Here is a 19,950-nt window from a genome sequence, read left to right as displayed (position 1 = left end):
TAAGGTAGGAAGGCAGTCGTTGTGGAAGTTATGGTTCAAAATTTTTCGCCGGTAAATATGGTTATGTGGACACAATCAAGCTTTATTCCTCACTGTTCTCGTTTCATGCACTACATCTACTTACATAGCATGATGGTGGTTCATACCACCTAACAATATAGATACTTATTTTCGGTTAGTCTCATCGAGTAAGGTAATCGAGATGTATATTTTGCGCGTACACACATACTTAATGTTTCTGCCAACTACTTATTTAGTTGAACTATCCTTCAAGCGCATGTTTTGGAACACACTTTTATTAGTTTCCAGTTTACCGTTTGCATGGTGTCTTGATTTCAGCAGAACGATTTGTTAAACATGAAATGGATGAGATACAAATAAATACCTAAATTATTGTGCAACTAATTTCAAGTCAAGTATGCATCGACCGTTCCTAATGCATATACCCCTAATTCACGGATTCAGATATGTCTATCACCCAGGGTTTCAAGTGGCCAAAACTAAATTGGACAGTACTGTGTTGAAACTGTCCAAAAGGAACTTTTGGCCGGCCACCAATATAAAGTTATTGAAATGTCTTCGTTTTCCGATTGATCGTTATTATTGCAAGTTGACCAAATGTAAATTCTTATTCAATTTCAAATAATATTTATCCCAAAAATGCCAACAAAAAGTATATATGTGCCATCAAATCATTAAATATTGGTGTTTAGGAAGGCAATTACAAAATAAGTATCATCTACAGTATTTTGTGTGTTTAATGATAAGAACAATAATTGCTTGTTTTCATCATTTACAGTAAAACAACTGTCAAACTTTCTGTTTTAACAACTTTCTGTAAAACAACTTGTTTTAAACAAGACCGTATTTTAGGAGAAAGAAAGGAAGCAACTAATATGTATATATGCCCAGATACCTATCAGTAAATGCTGTAAATAATAAATAATATGTGCAAATGTAGGTTTGAGTATAAGTGGATAGATCTACTTATTCTAATGTCTATATTTTGTAATTCCGAATAAACCATCCAGGATTAATTTTTTGTAGTTAATCTGGCATGTTGCTTATTTCATACCCACTAAAAGATATCGCTTAATATATTCTGTCATAACTGTAGTAAAACTGTAGGCAAAGTGTTACAGGTTGTCAGAAATAAACAGTTGAAGGTCAAACTCATATCATAAATGTATGTGAAATATTTACATATGCAAGGAAAATTTTGGACTCGTACGAACTCTACAGCTAAAATGTTTAAAGGTCAGAAATATATAATTTCTATTGACAAATTTGTCTTAAATGGTTTTACGTAAAACTAACCTACTGCGAGAAAATTCACAATATTTACCACGATATAATCACATATGTACAGGTCAGAATATGCCGATGTATGTAGAATAATTAGTGTGGTCAGCACTTTAAAAAAAAAATTGGGTTATCCTGATAGAAAACTTGTGGTGTTTCGACCCAAATTCTTATGGTAGAGACGCTTCACTGAAGAGAGAAATTCCCAAAGCAGATAACTGAAGATAATTGAAGGTACAGTGAAAGCCTACAAGTAGAATGGTGGGACAAAAGTAAATATTTTTGTTATTGGTGAACTAATTTCATATATAAGTAAGCATTTATTCATCTTTCAAGGCTTTTAAAATCCAGCTATAAAATAAACCATACGTGAGTGAGAATGTAGTACATAAGTTTTTATAGGCAAATTACATATGTAAATTAAAGAATTAACAGCCCAGATTATACCCAGGAACACAAATTACGGTGAGTATACTAATATTAGACCTATTGATTACGTTATAGAACCGTATTATTAAATGTGGAATGGAATACGAGGAAGAAGGTGAGCGTGACCAAACAAATTCGTTTTGTGCTCCCAGAAATTATATACATACTCTTCAGAGAATTGTAATCAAAATCCAGGCAATTAATATATTGTTAACGGTATTATTATTTTTTCTTAAACGTAAATTTCTCATATACAGCTCTATATATTATTTGTTGGTATGCATAACCATAATAGAGGCGTGACATGGTTAAGTTTGCAAAAATATTTTTAATTTAGCCGCGTAATCAGGTCAATAAATAGTCATATTTAAGAACCCGTATGCATATGATTTTTAGAAGATTCTCCATAACAGCCGCTTGTTGTCATACCTGTTCTCATTCTCCTGAATAAATCATTACCCGTAATAAACAAATTTTGTAATATAACTATAGCGTGAATCGTCGTTTTAAAATTTGAATCCTATGTACAACTACATTAATTTCATTAATTTTACAACTATTAACTGCACTCAAAATATTTATGTCCTCTGAAACTTTTTGGGTACTTTGTTGAAATAAATTCCATAATACTATTTCAACCAGGTTCATACCTGTCATGGTAGAGGTTGGAAGCAGGATCAGGGAAAACATTTATAAATAATTATACAGTTTGTGGACATGGTTTTAACCAGGGAACTATTGAAATGCTTCAGGTAACTTTAACTTAATATATCTTTTGACCTATACATTTAATCGTGTTGTATTTGTATGGGCTACTTACATCTCTTGATGCAAACAAAAAGAGATTCAATTAACCAAATGCTGCAGATAATTCAAGAAATTGAGCGACATTGTCAGGCCATTGTCATATTTTACAGCCCTTGGCGCCAGTGGCGTAACTATAGAGTTCACTTGAACGCGCTAGATTTCCTTGGAAGCTAAATAGGAATTTACTAATCAGAGAATTTTAAGGTACTGATGGTATCCATGAATTTTTCTAAGAATAATTTTTTCTTTGCTTTTAGGTAGGATTTTACATGCCACGTAACTGTTTAAACTTGTTCAAATAGGCGTTCAAAATATATGGTGTGGCCCAATTCCTGGATTCTCGGAATACTATTGAAAACCTCCATAGTGTCATGTCATTCTGGGAGTCTCCTTCAAGGTTTTATTGATGCAGACGTAACATACGTATCCATTCAGGGTTGTTACAACATATTGGAAGATACATTACCATATTTTAATTTATTTTTATATGAGCTATACGTCCCTCTTCGTCATATCAAATTTTTAATGCTTCATCTGAGATCTTAAACCATCTTGGATTTCCATCTTGGAATACATTTAAATACAGAGATTTAGAAAAATCAGGAAGAACCAAAGTGATTTTCATGAGGCTTGACAAGATTGCCGGATCTATATACGGTTGCTTAACGTGCGAGTATTTGCTTCAAATTGCTGGAAAAGTATTTCAACAGGAATTCATATTTGGTCAAATTTTGAATGACCAGGATTGGGAATGTCTGAAATACGGCCATGTGATTTTGAGTAATACTAAATTAATCCTATTTGAGGAAATTCTCCCGATATCTTTCCTCATTCCATGTTTGACCTGCAATACAATCACATATATTAAATTGCCAATCGAAACCTCCATACCGGTCATTAAGGAACTTTGGGACATTCAAAATAGGGACATGCATACATACAAAGTCACCGTACAAGGCTCCGTAAGCGGAAATTGTAGTCTATTTCATTGGGGATATGTGAACTTGGAACACAAACACTTCTGCCCTATAGCAACGATTTCGACGAAATATAATTTGACCATGATACAATATCTAGAACACTCCCCAAATTTATTAACCTATGCCGATAAGAGTTTTGGCGTCGTGTTCAAAAAGTCGGATGATATAGGGCTTCAAAATTATTTGTATGATGTCCAATTAAGATACATAAACTTCCTAACTGTGACCAACCCACCGTCCCCATCTAGCGGAGTGGACACTTTCATTAAACCCTTCGACAAGCTGACATGGGCATTACTTTTGATAACCGTAATTCTGGTAGCAGGGTTTCTGTCACAGCAGGAGATAATCCATTGCACCGGTAGCTTTGCGGTTGTGGATAGAACTATCACCGTGACATGCATCCTCCTCGGTCAGGTTGGAGATAGCACTGGGAGGGCTTTCAGTTCTGGCAAAGTTGCTGTAATCCTCGTGATCTTATGGTTATTTGGAAACTTTCTTCTGGCGGCTAATTTGTATCAGGGTTCGATATATTCATTATTGGCGGTACCTCCGCAGCCGAATATTCCGGCAGGGGTTGAAGATCTTGCTAACTGGGATATCCCTATTGTGGCAATGGATTCCTTTGAAGAAAATCGGAGATTGTTGCTTAATAACACTATTGGAGAATTAATTTCGAGTGGATGGCTAACTCCAAAATTCGCTAAATTTCTGACTAGGTTTCAGGCGAAGCTTTTATCCTACGATGACGAATCAGTGAGTCTAATGGTGGAAAGAATTTGTAGAGGACCGGGAACAAAACAAACCGTGGCCATAATGAAATTAGAAGATGACATTGGATATCAGGTGACATTAATTAGAAGCATTGGTAACCGCCATGTTGTTGTGAACAGAGGTGACACCCCATTTCGGTCCACACTATTTAATCATGGAAACAAAGACTTATTGGCTCCGTATTTCGGGAAGGAATGGGGACGGTTTAGCGAATCCGGTCTGAGCGAAAAGTGGAATTCTCTGCTCAAGATAAGCATGATATTGCGCTATAAAAAAGTGGCTTTCATGGAAACTGAATATTTTAAATTAACACAGACATGGCTGGGGGATTTAAAGGAAGGGGTTCCATTTCACGAGGCAACCCCCGTGTCAGTTGACCTTATTCGCCATGTATTCATTATCTTAGCAGTATTGGTGGTACTAGGAATGGTATGTTTTATTTCGGAAAATAAGAAATTTGTATCAATGGTATTCAAATGTATTGATTCTGACACTGTGAAAATATTTTAAAGGCAACAAAAATTGAATTTACTAATGATTTTGTTACAGATAAAAAACTTATGAGTATTTATGCATAGCAAACCTGAGAATTGTGCATTCCTACTGATCACCGTAATTTTAGTTCCTCTCTAAATTTCGGCAGATACATTATAGAAACTGTATCTTTTCAGTTGTTGATAGAATTATCACAATAACATGCATCCTCTTCGGTCAAGTTTGGAATATATAGTATGGGTAGGATTTTTAAAGTTCCTTTACTCCTCCTTATCCTATGGTTTTCACGTCGGATTTGTATTAGGGTTCGATGTATTCATTAATGACCATATTGCACCCCTAAATATTCCTCATGGGGTAGAGAATCTAGTTATCTATCTGGTACATACATAAAGTAGCTAAGAAGTTGGTCAACAGCAATAAAACTCCGAGATTGTCTGTGAATACAGAGCACGTGCCACTTATCTGAGCGAATTTTTGACCGCGCGCTGTATGAAAGCGGTGACAGATAAGCACAAACGGTTATCCGAATTTTGTAGGAAAACCGATCAAGATTGAGTGTGATTTTTTTTCAAATCAGAATTTTGAAAAATGCCTCCCCCATGCTCTTTGAAAGTGGAGGTACTCGTGAAAGAGTTTACCAGCCGAGGTTGCACCGGAAGTATGATAAAAAAGGAACTAAAACACGTGGATATGAAATTTCTGTGGGCTTAATTTATAAAATACAACATGGGGAAGGTATTCGAAAAGGATCCAATGATCTGGAATGACTCCTCCCCCTAAAAAAACACTCATTGCGGAACCCATGAAAAAGTCGAAAAATTCCAAGGTTCGCTTATCCAACCAGGAAACCCACGAAAGCATTCGGAGCATGTAAAAGCTCCTAAAATCCAATCCAGTATCCAATTTCAGAATAATTAAGATGAATTTAGGGAAGGTGAAGAAAAAGAAGACCACAATGCATGCTCAGAAAGACAGTCATATATAAAAATCGGATGACCAACGCGAAAAGTCGGTTGAAACGCGACAAGCAGGAGGTAGCCACTAGTATGTTGTCACAATTAACGAAGGACTACTTAGGGTAGATAACTGTAAAGGGATAAGGTCAACATGCTAAGTGCGTCGTGGAGAAAATGTCCTCATTGAGTGGGTATTCGAGAAAAAAAAAGTTTGGTGACCAAGTCACGATCATCGGGGCATTATCGAATCATGGCCACCTTCCCTTCATAAAATGCCAAGCAAATGCTAAAATAAATGAAGACACATACATTTGTGACATTTTGATACCTTTGGTATAAAAAAATTCCCAAAACGCTGTCCAGGGGAGGAGCGCAAAATCTTCACTCGTCCCAAAAATGCGTCATCGCACACCGCTCGAAAAACTCAACAGTGTGCCAAGACGGTTGAAGATAATTTGGATCCCGATATCATAAAAAATTAAGAAATCAGTGCTCAATCATCTGACATTGCCCCTTTGGATTTTTCCGGCTTATGGTATTCGAAACAGCGTACGTTTCATCGAAGAGTGAAATTTTAAGGCCACTTTGGCACGCGCTAAACAAGGAGTGGTCCAAACTAACGTTTGGAAAGTGTCGAGAGGTATTTTCAGCCCGAAAAAAGTGGTGCAGTCTAATAGTTAAGATCAAGGCCTATAACATGGAGGAGGTCACTCGTCAAAAAAAATTCCATATAGATGAAAAAAATTCTTGAAAATTCGCTCAGATAAGTGGCCCATGCTCTGTATCATCATTTAAGAATTAATTTCAAGTGAGGTACACAATCAATCAATTTTTGAAATATTAAAAAAAATCAGCATAGCATAATAACCAGTTTTTTGAGAGTGTATAATTATAAAATTGTCTAACCTACCATGTAATGATTCTTTTTTTTCAGCACTAGAATTATAAATGCACACTTAAATTTGTATTTATTTTTTGTAATTTAAATACTAAATAGCCGGCAATTAGTCTTTAATGTGGCACCGCCGCTGTTTCGGTTGTCTCGAGTTATTATGAGTAGCTCGGCTATCCCACAAAGTACATACAAACTGGCTTATAAATTTACGTGAGAGATGGCATGATAATTATATGTCATCAGAATGATCATGCGACGTCATAATTATATATGTAAATATTAGTTACTTATCTTATGTAGAACAACAAGTATTTTATATAATATATAATTTGTCGCATCGCTCATATATGTATCTAAATTAGTTCTAGGTATTCTGCTTACCTAACATATTACTGTAAAAAAATTGATACTTATTTCTAGGCAAAACAACGAACTCTCACGATATAGTTGAAAGTAAATGGAAGATTTTGTAATTTCTGAAATTATTTGAATATCTGTATTATCAAAATTGTGTGAAATCAAAAGAATAATAAATTCTATCTTGTAATTTCTGCACTGTTGAAAACCATACTACCGACCTGTTTTTACCAACTTTATCGAATACGAAAACTACTTCACTAAATTACAACCCACCTAAGAAACTAATTACCGAACCCGCGCGATCTAAATGCATACGTAACGTATTTTCCCGACATATTCTCACAATTCAATCGTATCCTGACACCCCTAACGGACTAAAGGAAGCCAACCAAATGAAATGGAAATCTGATATTTCCAAAAAACTGGACCGATTATGATTGTTAGCCTAGGAGTGTAATTAGCTGTACATCGTCTGCAATAGCAAAATATAATACATGCCGTATGCGTCAATATTAATAAATTCCATACCTCGGTTTGTCATCTTCGTATTCCAGAAACCTTTATTCTACCTGAGAGTGACAAGGTGAAAGAATACAAATTTTGATGGATAGAGTGGTCAACATAAGTGTACTTTCTACTAGCTACACAGAAGCTTTGTTACGAATCAGCATCCTGATTTTGATTGCCTAGATTTTACATTCGTGTAATTTTGTCGAATTAATAATGTCACATATTTCCAATGTTCTTCTTATTTTATCGGTACTTTTTACATTCACAAGGTGTTCCGAAATTTCCAATATTTGGCACGGCGTATTTTTCAATGCGGATCTAATGTTCGTATTCACTCCTCCTTGTTCAAATATGTTTGACGAGAAGGCAGACTTCCCTCAGTTTGACGCTGCCAGAGTTACGAATCCGCTTACACCGCTGAGAAATTTCATACTTTGCCATAAAGAACCCCGATACTACTTTCCAAGAGTACCAAGGAAAGCTTTAGCGACGGATTTTATGCCTCGTGCAATGGACAAGTCAACTAGACCGACGGCCGTTTTTATTCCGATAGATGGGTCTATCGGTATTCTAAAGGTTGGGGGACTAACAATGTGCGAACGATTAATATACATCGCTTTCTTTTTATTTCGAAAAGAATACATCTTTACTCGTACGGATATTCGACGAGATGCTGCATGTTTTCAGGGTGTCGCTCAATTCCACGGTACCGCGAAACTAGTCCTTTTTGAAGATAATCTTACGTCACCCCACTTCATCCCTTGTTTGACATGTAACCCCGTCACGTTTACGAAAATTGGTAAATCATCACTGACAGTATTCCGCCAAGCTTGGGATGAACAGAACAAAAATATGCACAAATTTGTCGTGTATTACACACTCGTGGATATCGACCTTTCCAAAATAAACGTTACCTGCGGACTACCCTTTAATGGATTTACTAATGTAGAAAATGTCGACTTCTGTATCCTTACTACTATCGTGGAAAAGTATAACTTGACCTTGTTGAATGGCTATAAGAAGTACGATGTCTTCAGTTCATTTGGAAATAGAAATTTCCAGTATGCTCTACAACAAATGCCGAGACATGATCCAAGTTTTACTTCCGTTCATGATGTCACGTTTGAGAACTTCAATTTTGCAACTTTAACCAACCCGCCATCGCCTGCGAGCGGCGTGGCAACATTTGGAAGGCCGTTCGACATAGAAACCTGGACATGTCTCTCAGTCAGTGTTATATCGGTTGCGGGATTTCTGGCATGGTCGGAATGGCAGGAATCTCGAAAAGAAGCCTGGATGTCGTTCATTGATTTAACGGCGGATAAGATGATCACTTTAACGTGCATTTTTCTCGGGCAGATGGGCAACAGTGGTAGAAAGGCGTATCGCGTTGTAAAAGTGGCCTTACTACTCGTAATCGTATGGCTTTTTGGAAATCTCGCCCTCATCGCAAACTTGTATCAGTGTTCGATATATTCTTGTCTAGCGGTCCTCCTACCGCCGGAAACTCCTCGCACTACTGAGGACCTTCATAATTGGGATGTCACTATTGTCGCCTATGATGCTGTATATATAACTGGTGAAGAAATATATCAATCGTATCTGGTAGATTTTATTATTCCGGAATTACTTTCGAGTAGTGGTCACACCGCACAATTTACTAAATTCCTAACAGAATTTCAAGAAAGGATTGTGGCGTTCAAGTCTGTGAAGAACATGTTTATGAAAATTATGAGCGAAAAGCCAATTCGTGATCATAAAATGATGGCATTTTTCACGGGGGATAAACAAATGTCTTTCTTTGTGAAAACAATTAAATTTTTAGGAAATCGTCACGTGGTTCTTAGTTGGACTGAAACGCCTTTTCGAAACGTGGGTTTATTAGTGGGAGTTAAAAATTTGCTCTGTCCCTACGTCGCGAAGGAATTGGGACGAATATATGAAACCGGTCTGCGAGTCTATTGGCGTAAAGTGGTTGAAAGTAGCAGGTTTTTGACGAGAAATAGGAACCGCTTTGGAAACAATAAATATTTTGAGGCGGTGCAAATTGCGCTGGGAGATTTGATAGAGCCGGTCAGATTCCATGAGTCAACTCCAGTTTCCGTTGAATTGATTCAACCAATATTTGCCATCTGTGGTATGCTGATTGGACTGGGAGTGATTATGTTTTTGATGGAGAATAACATAGTGATATTATGTGTTGGAAAACGCCTTATGCATAGGGTTGTTGGAAATATCAGACATATTAGAAATATATCATGCATTTTTAGCACATATTTAAATGTAACGCGCTTAAGGTGGTCAAGGTAGATAATTATTATTGTCGATTATATCTAAGCAATTTCCGTACATAAATACAAAATGTAAAATTTACTTACACCCATAGCAATGAAACGATGCATAAAAAAGAATTTTTACCTGTAGAAAAGCCAGCTTGTTAAAGAGAATGAAGGTCTTTTTGCAGCATAAAAATTGGGATAGTTTTGCCCAAATTCTTATGGTGGAGACCCTGCTATGAAGAGAAAAGTTTCCAGAGCTGATAACGTCAAAATATTTACAAAGCAAGCCTATCAAGCGGGGCGCCACACGTGAAAATTTTTTAATTTGTCCGCAATTTTATACATTTGTTAGCGGTTATTTCATCTTTGAATCCTTTAAAATATTAGCATGTTAACCAAAGATAATTATTAATACATAATTTTTTTATGGGCAAGTGTAATACTAAACCGCCTTTAGCCTACTCAAGTTAGAACTATTGATTACGTTAGAGTAGCGAATTAACAAATCTTCATAGGAATGTAAGGGGGAGGAAACATAGTGATAGGATAAAATCATTTCGTTTGAGCACCCCAGTAATTACATTACTGGGGTGAACACATATCTGTAAAAGAGAATTGTTGAAGATGAAATAATAAATAACTATGTGCTTAAGTATTCATTACTTTTCTATCTTCATATCCGTATCATACCTATTTACTTTCATTCCTAATGTACGGAAACAATAATGAATGAGTGAATATCTAATTCATTAAATAAATAACGAATGAAAAATTTTCGGAATGAATAAGTGGATTTCTATTCTTTCATTCTTCGTATAGGTTAAATAAATGGGCGAATAAAGAACGAATGAATAATTCATGAAAATGAATGAATTTTGACAGAATATTTGAAATGAATTTCGTAGTAAATAAATTTTGAATGAAATTTTTTTGAACAGGTATGATCAACATACATACCTTGTCAACGAAATTATTTTCATGTTCCGTCTCATCTCACTATTTCCTTTCTCTTCTATTGATCAGACGAGTATGAGATGGTATCATCTCACCGACAACCATAATAGAAACCTGAACATGTCTCGTGATCAGTGTGATATTTGTCACGGGATTCCTGCTATGGTTCGAATGGCAGCATTCTGGAAACGATGCCTAATATCCTTCATCGGTACGACACTCCTCCCCCAGCCTTCATCAACGTGGGCCATGCAGCGTGCAATATCTTGTCAATGTACTATTTGGCATTATCACCTTTAAAGTTACGAACCACGGCCGTGAGATATCTGCGAAGTTCGTGTTTGTCCTGAAAACAAGATTGACGTGCATGTAGCTTTCGCAGGACAAATGTGAAACTTTCTGGTAGGAAATCCATTTTAGCTAACTAATTGGTCCCATCTGAAGGGTTCATTGGCCTTAGTAGTCCCTTTTGAAAAAAGAGCAGGGAAATGGTCGATATTTTCTAATAATAGAAATTATGCTATGAACCACAAACTTTTTCTATTTTTTCCATTTACGTCCACTAGCTGGATGTGTATGTGAAAGCTATAGTATGTCAGCAGACACTCCAATGTTAAATAAAAGCTGATCGTGTGGCGAAACCTTACAAGATAGGCGTATAAGGTTAAAGAACTTTATGACCGTCTCCCAAATATAGGTATAGGGCACGCATACCGTTTTTCGAAATTTCGAAAACTTTTTGAAATACCGACGATAAAACGTTTTACACGAATTAATCACTAAATAGCACCGTAAATGATTTGAGTGCATGATAAAGAAAAACTGTCTGCAGGGTCATATCCATAGATGTAATAGCTACAAATTTTGGTCGAAAATTTTTTTTATACAGCGCCACCGTAAGGCGCGAAAATTCAAAATGTCGATTTTGGGGTCACTTCATTTGCGTCAAAGGAACATGTCGAAATTTTAACTTTTTTTCGACATTGTCGACGGAATCGAATTCCTGAGAGGTGTGTGAAGGGCCCTCGTCAGGACCTTCTTTTCGAAATAACGCTTCTCAGAGGCGCAAAATTAGAATCTTTGAAAAGTTTAGAAATTTCAGCTGTCATTCTCTAAACAGAGCTACAGCGAAGCCTTTCCATTCTACGAACTAAAATTAAGCGGGACCCTCTCTCAGACGGTCCAACTTATATTTCTCCCGTGTAAAACCTTTTCGAAATCGGTCTGGATTAAGAGTTATGGTGCGATATCTCAAATTCAAATCTTAATGTGTAATATAACATATTTATTGTTAAAAAATAGTATTTTCCACGGTTTTACCGCATAACTTGCTCTGTTGTGTGGACACGGAGGGTTCCATATTCTTGGAAAAGATTTACACCCCTACTTAAGAGTGGACGACATAAAATGATGCCAGAAGTTGGGGACATTCAGCCATAATTTAGCAGGTTAGTATATATTTTGAACAGTACTGAACAACAGGGTTGATTATATGTACATATGCTGTACTGTTACACATAGTGAGTAAGGTTCATTAACTTCTTTTGTGCCGGTGGCGATGAAGTACCGCCCTGTCAGCTTCAGCGTGAGATTTGTGGATATCCCCAACTAGTTAGATAGTAAATATTTAACATTGAACTTATAATAAACTGACAAAAGCAGTCCCATTATGTATTCCCCAAGTTGGCAGTTTGCACCCCTTTATGGAGACCCCTTATACTGTAATATGGCATGTATGTAGAATTTGTCAAATATATGACGATTGAAATGTTCAGTCCAAACCGGATATAAATATAACATGCATCCAAGAAATAAATTCCAACGTCCTGACAAAGAGTACAGACTTGCAGTTGCACATAAGCAGCACTCACGTCAACCCTAAAATTTTTAGCCGTACCTATTAACAACACGTTCTCCGACAATTAAATAATTACATAATTAATAAAATTGAAGGGACGATTCTTAATTAGCGCACAAGTATGTAAGTTTTATCATTATTACAAATTAACGTACTTACTTACAATTAGTATTCAAAGCTTTACCGAAGTTGAAATTAAATATTACACCACATTTGGCAGAATGGGTAACTCCAAGAAAATTAAAGAGAGTAGCCATCTTAAGGACATGATGAGCCGACTCTTAGGCAACGGATTGTTCTCCGATGTCGTCCTCCTCGTCGGTGCAGAAGGTTATGAGATCAAATCTCACAAGATGGTGCTTGGGGGTAGGTCGCCCGTTTTCGAGACCATGTTGCAACGTAGGTGGACGGAACAGCAAACTCTTCCGGGTACTGAGGGCAAGGTGTCGATTCGACTTGAAGAGCACGAGGTGGAGTCGGTCAAGACATTTTTACAGGTTTGCAAATAATTTGAAATTTTACTTAAGTATCGAAACAAAATTCTTGATTTAATTTAATGTAACAAAATTTAATAGTTCTTATATACTGACGAACTGGGAGAGCTGGACGTAACTGGGCTATTAGGCTTACTGAAATTGGCCCATTTGTACGATGTTGCTGAACTTTTGGATGAAATTATTTCAAGACTTCGCGCAGTAATTGAAAGTATCGATCGACGCAGTTCTACAAGTGAAATTGTCGAAGCCGGAACCACCACCAGGAAAGATGCTGTAAATTCCTGTTTAAGCATCTATGCAGGTGCGAGATACTTAAACCCAGAGTTGAGCCAGCTAAGTTTTCAGGCTTTTCTGAAGTAAGCAAAATTTGGCAGACTTTCATCCAATTAAATGCGAGTCGGTTAAAATTATTTTATCAATTCCTAGAAACATCAGAGTAGCTGGTGATCACGATCGTTACCTTACTTGGGATTCAGAATTAGTAAAAGAAATATTGAACCAGGATTCAATTGATATTGGAGAAGTGGATTTATTTAAGGCCTTGATGAAGTAAGGCTCTTGCATATTTGACAACTATATGAAAACATTATCAGTTTTTCTGACAAGAAATTGATTTTCCTTTAAATATATATAGATGGGGAAACCAACCTGGTGAATCCACAGATGACTTTTCAAAAGCACTTCCAGAACTAATGAAACTAATCCGCTTCCCGACAATGGAACAGAAAGATTTTGCAGCTGTTGTCGTCCCAACTGGAATCCTCAGAAGTGAGCAAGTCGTTGAGATGTTTCTGCATTTTACGGATCCTGGGTCCTCCCCTTGTCAATTTAATACTAACCATCGCATTCGAAATTTTTCAACAAAGACGGAGATTTCGATATTTGACAATGACACCAGTAATTTCTCTAATATTATTTCGTACAGACAAGCGGATGATTATTTCGAAGGGATTACAGAAATCAGGTAGGTAGGTTTTTATATTCAAGGGATACTTATTCGTAATTTACTGAATGTTAACAATGTTAACACAGGCTAAATGCAATTGCCACTGAATAATTGATATTAAACACTCAAATCTAGGTTGGAAGTTAACCAAGCAATAGGTTTGATTGGTGTCCGAATACATTCTTCTGAAATTAATCGTCCTGCCAAGTTTGTTGTTATTGTGCGGACAAATGACTAAGTTCTTCAAGCTAGAGGAGTCTTGGAAGTTCAGACCGGTCAGGGCAACAACTATGTAACATTTGAACCTACATTGATTTTGGATCCTAACAGGGCCTACGAATTTAAAGTTCTATGTCTACGTTTATGCCAGCAAGTACCTACAAGGTATTTCGCTACTGTTGTTCCTACAGGAGGTATATGCAATTTTTATAAAAATAGATATTTGACTGGAAAAATTAACTGTGTATTTAACTTTGTAGCACTGTTAGCCCGGACCCGGACAAGAGGTCGTCCTGCCAATAAAAATGTCAAATTAGGCAAAGGGGTGGAAGGGACTATTACTTACGATGATGGAAAAAAAGATTATAATTTAGTAGGGACAATGGAGAAAAATGGACTAACTACTTCGATTAACAATTCAAGTTGGATTAGTCATTTGATATTTGACCACTTAAAGCCTGAGGTTCCAGCACCGTGTAACATTACCTGAAATCAAAATCAAAAATTGAAAATGGAGTATAATTTTCTGGTTTGTTAATTACAAATAAAATTGTATCCTCACCAATATAAAGGCTGTTAATAATTACGTAGCAAAATAAATACTTCTTATGATGTATTTGCACAATAAGAATATTTATAGAGTAAAAGTGCAAGGTTTCTCATGTAATACTCATTAAATATTGGCATTATGCATAGTGCAAAATCAGATATCTTACCCTGATCTATGTTCCAGATCTATGTACCGAGTGAAAGTTATTTTGACGGTCATGTAAGCTCAAAAGTGTCGTAAGTAGTAATGCATGCTGTAGTAATCGATATAAGCTTTGATTTATTACATATTTTATTTAATGAAATTGTTTGTTAGCTCGTCACCTTTTAAAGTCCAACGACAAGTGCAGACAGTCAAAATAAATATATTCCAATCAATTTGCTCAAAGAATCCTCCATATTTCAGTTACATGATCTCAACTGCATGACATCCCAATCCTGGACGAACCACGATAATCAATTTCACAGGACTTTGAAATTCAAAATTTGGTATATTCCAGGATATTCATGACAGAATGGAGGTACTAGACACATTCAGACAAAATACTAATCAGCGCTAGAGGAACTTTAAATCTTTATGGTATGATATTATGAAATATGTTAATGCCAAACCAAAGATCAATAAATACAATGTAGTTAATAAGAATATGTGGAACGTTAATATTACAAAATAGGGCATTACATCACAAAATTGTAAATTATGTTAAGCTATGTTGATATCACTAGCTAATAAAATTTTTGCCATGACCTGGATGATAGGGTTGCCAGTGTGACGAGATGAGATAGATATCATCTACTTACATCAGCTTGAATTTCCATATTTTTTGGCGTTTCAAATTTTCTAGTTATAACTTAAGTAAAAAGTATTTACATAAGTGCTAATTTTATATACATATGTATGTAGAACCTTGATTTATTCTTACGTGTATCTAATTCCCATTGGGCAAGCGAGTAATTACACGTGGCAGGAAGTTAAGTAAACAGAATTAATAATTCTATGAACAATTCACGAGAAATTCTGGGAAAATAATTAATATAACTATTACTTTTCCAATTTAGTAAATTAGTTAAATTTCCTGTGGGATGAAACACTATATAAATTAGTTACAGGTTGTATAACAGAAATCGACCTCGTGCCGTAAGTAATCATCATTATTTTTGCAAACATTTTTATGTAGTCAGGTCATTAAGTCCTACGTATTACTATCCGGATATTTGAGAGTTATAAGTTTCTTGACAACGTACTTAAAAGCAATTGTCGCCATACAGCACCTGCTCAAGTTCCTCGTAGCAAATTTTTAAATCTGCTCAATTCCTTTGCATGATCTAAATTTAGAAACGTTGAAAATTCTCTCTAATTCCTCTAATTTCCCCGTCCTCTACAACATAACTAATAACATGACAAATAAATTAAACATACTTTGCGAGAAGGGCAGAGTTTAGCGTTGAGTGGGTAGGTATATAAGTACACATTCACTTATAAAGTAACCGTAGGTATTGATTTAGTTTTCTATAGTCTGTCCGGCTAATAAATTTTATTACTTCCAGTTTTGCTGCTCTCCCTCAAAAATGCTGCCTCATTCCTGGATTTATTTCCTGTTCGGAACACTCCACATTCTGTCACGTCACGTTGAAGGATTCTTACAAGGATTGCATGATGCAGACATTACCTTCATATAGACGCAGGATTGTGCTAATTCATTCGAAGATAGATCCACCGATTTTAATTTACTGTTGGATAACTTATACATCCCGATGCGCCATATCGTGGTTTGCCATACCTCCACAGAAATCTCCACCCTCCCTGGGTCCTTAGCCATGGGGGCATTCATATACCGAGATTTAGAAAAATCAGGACGACCTAAAGCTGCTTTCATAAGACTAGATAGTGGCATTGGATTCATTGACGGCTGGTTAAAGTGTGAATACTTGCTCCTTTTTTTAGGAAATGTATTTCGGCAGGAATTCATTTTTGGTCAAATTGTAAATTACCATGACAAGGCATGCCTGCGAGGCGGCACTTATATTGCTGGTATATCGAAATTGATCCTATTCGATAAATTTCTCCCAGCATCTTTCCAAATTCCATGTTTGACATGCAGACCAATTACATATTCAAGGGTGAGAATAATTAACATACGAGGCATTCGGAAACTTTGGGATGCTAATAATAGGGACATGCAAGAATATAAAGTCACCGTGCTGGGTTCCACAGACGGAACTTGTGGCTTGTTTCACTGGGGATATGTAAACTTGGAATATACCCACTTCTGTCCTATAGCAACAATTGCTGAAAAATATAATTTGACAATGGTACAAAATACTCGCTTATCGAGGGGTGCCGATGTTGGATTTGGTTTCGTATTGGAGACCAAGGATGGCACAAGCGTGCGAAATTACATTTACGGAGTCACTTTCAGATACGTAAACTTTATGACGGTAACAAACCCACCTTCCACATCTAGCGGTGTGGAGGCGTTCATTAAACCGTTCGACGGCGAGACCTGGGCTTTCCTCTTGATCACTATAGTTTTAGTGGCAGGGTTCCTGACAAGATTTCGAGAAGAAAATAATCACAGCAGTTATGTCTTGACGGTTGTTGATAGGTTTATTACGGTAGCGTGCATTCTCCTCGGGCAGGTTGGAGATAGTACTGGGAAGGTCTTTAGTTCTGTCAAAGTTTCTTTAATTCTGGTTATCCTATGGCTTTATGGAAATTTTCTAGTCACGTCCAATTTGTATCAGGGTTCAATATATTCATTACTGACCGTACCTTCCCCACCAAATATTCCGGAAAGTGTTGAAGATCTAGTTAACTGGGATATACACATAGTAGCTTCAAATGTAATATACGGTTCTCGCGTCCCGAGATTGTTTGTGAATGTCACGATTCAAGAATTAATTTCGAGTGGTTTGCAAAGCCCAAAATTTCTAAAATTCCTGGCCAAGTTTCAGGCTAGGCTTTTATCCAACTATGATGCTTTAGTGAAGTTTATGGTCAGCTTAATTATCCAGGGAACGGGAAACCAAGAAAGCATGGCCTTACTGCTGTTTGAAGATGAGTTAGAAAATGAGAAGAAATTCATTAGCACCCTTGGAAACCGACATGTTGTCGTCAACAAGGGCGACTCACCGTTCAGGTCTACAGTGTTTAGTCAGGGTCAAAAAAATTTGTTGGCTCCTTATTTTAGGAAGGAATTTAGACGGCTAGAGGAAAGCGGGTTGGGAAAAAAGTGGGCATCTGTTGCCTGGATAAGCAGCAAGTTACGCCAAAAGAAGACTCATTTCAAGAAAAACAAACAATTTAGGGTGACACAGACATGGTTGGGAAATTTAAAGGAGGGAGCTCTATTTCATGAGGCTACTCCAGTTTCGATTGAGCTTATCTGGCCAATGTTTATTATTTGTGCAGTCGTAACGGCACTAGGGATAGTGGGTTTTGCTGTGGAAAATAAAAGATTTGTGGCAAGGGTAAGCAGATGTGGTGATTCTAATATAGTGTTAGGATTTTAAAGAATAGAGAGAAAAATTTAAAGGATTCATATTTACCATCGGAATTGGGGAACGGTTTATGTGTTATATGTGTTAGTATACATATATATGCCGTGACAGCCCCCTCCTATATAAAAGTAAAATATGTAACATCGGACACGGGTAGAAATTTTCGGTTTCTAAATTTGGAACCCGTGCGGAGTACTATTTAAATTATGGTATTGCATATGAATACATTGCTCCGTAAATCTGTATGGTATGAAATGTATTATAAAATTCTGTGTTTTACTTATTGTGATTGAATATGATCAAGAATTTCCTACTTGTTAGGGGTTGATCATATATTTGAATGTAATGGATTGACTAAATGTGAAATAAAAATCCTATTATTAAGTATTATAAATCTAAAATTTGTAAAGTTTAAATAAATTGTTAAGAACCTCTTATAAAAATTATATTAATGTTTGCGTCATGGTTTTCTGCTTTACAGCCATTATTATAGTACTAGGCGATTTAGTGGTGCCCCTGGCACCACATGAATTAACTTGCACAATTCTGTCCGTCCGTAATATACGTCTTCAATGCATTTCTATGGTTATTCTTCATTTCATAGTACGTAGTTCCACCAAATGTAGGGAAAGGAATTCTGTTCACTTTCTACCAAGAAATATGGCTCCAACTCGGATGTCTGAGGTACGGCATGCCTTTCCCGTCACATAAGATGCAACCATACTTACAATTAGTAATAGTGGTAAGCCAAGGTCAAGTGAGCGGCATGCCCTTTACTTTAATGCGAGTGTTGCAAACATTGGCCGTGAATTTGAGGGTTAGGGTATCTCGATATTTTAAATTTCACAACATCAAAATATGCAAAGCATCAAAATATCAGAAAATTTTCAGTCTCCAATACTGAAATACTGAATACAAAATACTGAATTCTGAATACTGAATACTGAAATACTGAATACTGAATAGTGAAATACTGAATTCCGAATTCTGAATTCTGAATATTAAGTACTGAATACTTAATACTAAATTTTGAATACTAAATACTACTACGCGGCTGGTCGATCAAAAAAATCGTTTAGTAAATCCTGAATACTGAATTCTGAATACTGAATACTGAATTCTGAATACTAAATCCTGAAAACTAAATACTGAATACAGAATTCTGAATACTTAATTCTGAATACTAAATACTAAATACTAAATTCTGAATACTGAATTCTGAATACTGAATTCTTAATACTGAATTCTGAATATTAAGTACTGAATACTGAATACTAAATTCGGAATACTGAATTTCAGTAATTTAGTATCGCTCACTGGGTTTGTATTTACATAGCCATATAGCGTCGAAATATGCGTGTGCTACTTTTTGCTATCCCTTCAGTGTAAATTAAACCATTGCAGGGATGCGTTACAGAATGACAGAATTGGGTAAATATATAAGTTAACAAGAATCTCATGGTACAATAATATTATAAATTCTAGGAGCATATTATTTATTTGTTTGCATATATATATATATATATATAACAAACGCTCAAAATAATTCGATAACAAGTCAGTGCGAAATCTGTGCAAATTATGCAATTCTACGATTTCCTGAAAACTGTTGTTTCTATTTAAAAAAAGTAGCTCC

Source organism: Folsomia candida, unplaced genomic scaffold, assembly GCF_002217175.1.
Source record: "Folsomia candida strain VU population unplaced genomic scaffold, ASM221717v1 Fcan01_Sc030, whole genome shotgun sequence".
Classification (NCBI taxonomy): domain Eukaryota; kingdom Metazoa; phylum Arthropoda; class Collembola; order Entomobryomorpha; family Isotomidae; genus Folsomia; species Folsomia candida.
This window is presented reverse-complemented; position numbering follows the sequence as displayed.